Source organism: Bison bison, unplaced genomic scaffold, assembly GCF_000754665.1.
Source record: "Bison bison bison isolate TAMUID 2011002044 unplaced genomic scaffold, Bison_UMD1.0 scf7180017845683, whole genome shotgun sequence".
Taxonomy (NCBI): Eukaryota; Metazoa; Chordata; class Mammalia; order Artiodactyla; family Bovidae; genus Bison; species Bison bison.
Window position 1 is genome coordinate 114035 of NW_011476256.1, and position 2345 is coordinate 116379.

A 2345-nucleotide genomic window follows, 5' to 3' on the forward strand; every position below is an offset into this window, starting at 1 on the left:
CTCTGGGGGGGTGGTGCCTGGGCTGCCATCGCTGGTATGTGACCCCCGCCAGCTCTCAGCTCCTCATCTCAGTCCCTGATCCTCCAATCCTGGAGCTGCAGGGCCAGGGGAACCCATCCGGCCAGACCCGAGAGCTGGGACAGGAGGAGGGGTGCCTCGGCCTCCAGCAGCTCTGGGCCCCCTTCACGCCAGTTGGTGCTTGCCCCAGGGAGCCCCTACCCTTGCTGCGGGCTCGGCAGCCCAGAGAGCTGTGAGGTCCCTGGGGGCTGGGTGTCAAGGGTCCCCTTTTCCTCTCTAGCTGACTGGAAGACGCTGCTTCCCCAACAGCCCCCCAAAGCGAGGGAGCAGCCACTGCTTGAGCTGTTGCCAGGGTAACCGCCAGCTGTGTCTACGTGTGACGGGGGCTCCAGGGCTCACAGTCCCGGAGACAAAGATGACGCAGGAGCCAAGTAGCCTGAGCTGCAGGGTGGGAGGCTTTCTTGGTGAGACGAGAGTGTTCAAGGCAAGGGGGGCCCCCTCCTCAGACCAGCCCTGGATAGGAAGTGACACTCTGCTCCCCGCACCTAGACCAGGAAACCGAGACCCCAGGCTCATGAAGCCCAGGGTCAACCCAGCCAGCAGGCAGCCCGGGATAGAGTCACGGCCTCCCAGGCTCTGGCATCCAGGCGCTAAGCTCTTGGCTCGTCCTGAATCCCAGGTCCAGGCGGGCCCCTCCCTGCTCCCATCTCAGCCTGTGCCCAGGAGGGAGGCAGCAGTGGTGTCCGGGTGCAGAGGCTTTTCCTGGGAGCTCAGAAGCCCTCTCTGTCCCCTGGGAACCCCTGGGCTGCCTGTACAGCCACAGACTTGCTGCACCCGGCAGCCTGAGCCCTGGGGCCAGCCAGCACCCACTCAGAGCTATCATGGACAGAGAGCGTGGGGCCGATCTCTAGGGAGCACTCACTGGCTGCCAGGAGCTCTCGGCGTGCATGGGGCAGAGTGAGCAGGGTACAGGCTTCAGGGGACCCCCTGTCTGTCTGACGGACCCCAGAGGACTCCTTTCTGAACTTTTCGTGTCTCAGTCCCACCCAGGCCTGGCCAGAAGCTCTGAGCAGGAAACACCTGTATCTCCGCTCAGGCCTGGCCACCAGCTCTAGTTTGTCCAATGAACAAAGCGAGGCCAGCCAAGGAGCTGGACGCCCTACAGGCACCAAGACCCAGACGAAAGCAATAGGCCTGCTGTGTTTCAGGGCTGTGCCCAAGGCCTGGGGTTGAGTGGGAAAGGATCACTCTGCAAAGTGATGTCACTCGCATTTCACATCCCAGTGATGGGGTGACTTGCCCAGAACCCAGGGCTCAAAGCCCAGCTGTCTCTGCTAGCCCACCTGGGGGCTAGCACTGAAGGAGACAGGTCTGAAGCAGTGGGGCTGAACTGGAGAGCCAGCCTGGTCTTCTAGAAGAATCCCTAGCAGCCCACTGGCCGCCCTGAACATGAATCAACACCCTCAGGGCGCTGGGGCCGCTCACTGAAACCGGTCCCTGGGGACTTAGGGGTAGGGCATCCACCGATGCTGCCCCTGGCATGTGTAAGGGGGCAGCAGAAGGTCTGACCTGGCCACCTGGCTCTCCCTGCTGCCCAGCCCAGCCCCCAGCTGGCCCCCTTCACTCTCCTAGGGGGTTTCCGGCTGCCCCCCTCCGCTGACTCCCTGCACAGTGCTCCCCTGCACACAGTGCGGCCGCAGTGCGTCCCGCAGCCCGCCTGCAACGCCTCTTAGAAGCACTGCTCACTGGGATCTCCTCCCCACCCAGTCCAAGGGAGGGGTCTGAGGTCTGTATTGTAAACAATTCCGCGGGCGGACCTAGAGCTCTGAAGCCGGAGACCAGCAGTAAAATGTTGGCGAGATGCTTCTAGAATGAACGCATTTAAAATGAAGTGCCCGTACGATCTTCCTCAGAGGTCCCCTCCCACCTGGCCAGCCGGTCCCTCTGACCTGCTCACCCCTCCCACTTCTCTCAGGGACAGGCTCCCAGCTCGCCCCTTCCTCCCGACCCCCGCTCGGACCTCGCCCCCACCCCAGTTCTGTCGGGGTGCTTCTCTCATTGGTGGGTGTTCGGTTCGGGGACAGTTTGGAAGCCTGGAAAGGGTGTATTTTGGGGGACCCACCCAGACGCCGGGAGGAATTTGGGGAAAACAAGGGGTCCTGCCAGGATCCGGAGGAGGGGGAGCGGGCTGGGCTCAGGGGCGTCTTAATCGCTGGAGGGTGGACTGGGAAACCCCGTGGAGGGTCTCGGAGTCTTCGGTCCCCGCCCACCTGCGGCTTCCCCCGGGGATAGGGCGCCGGGTCCGAGCGTAGTGACCCTGCGCATGT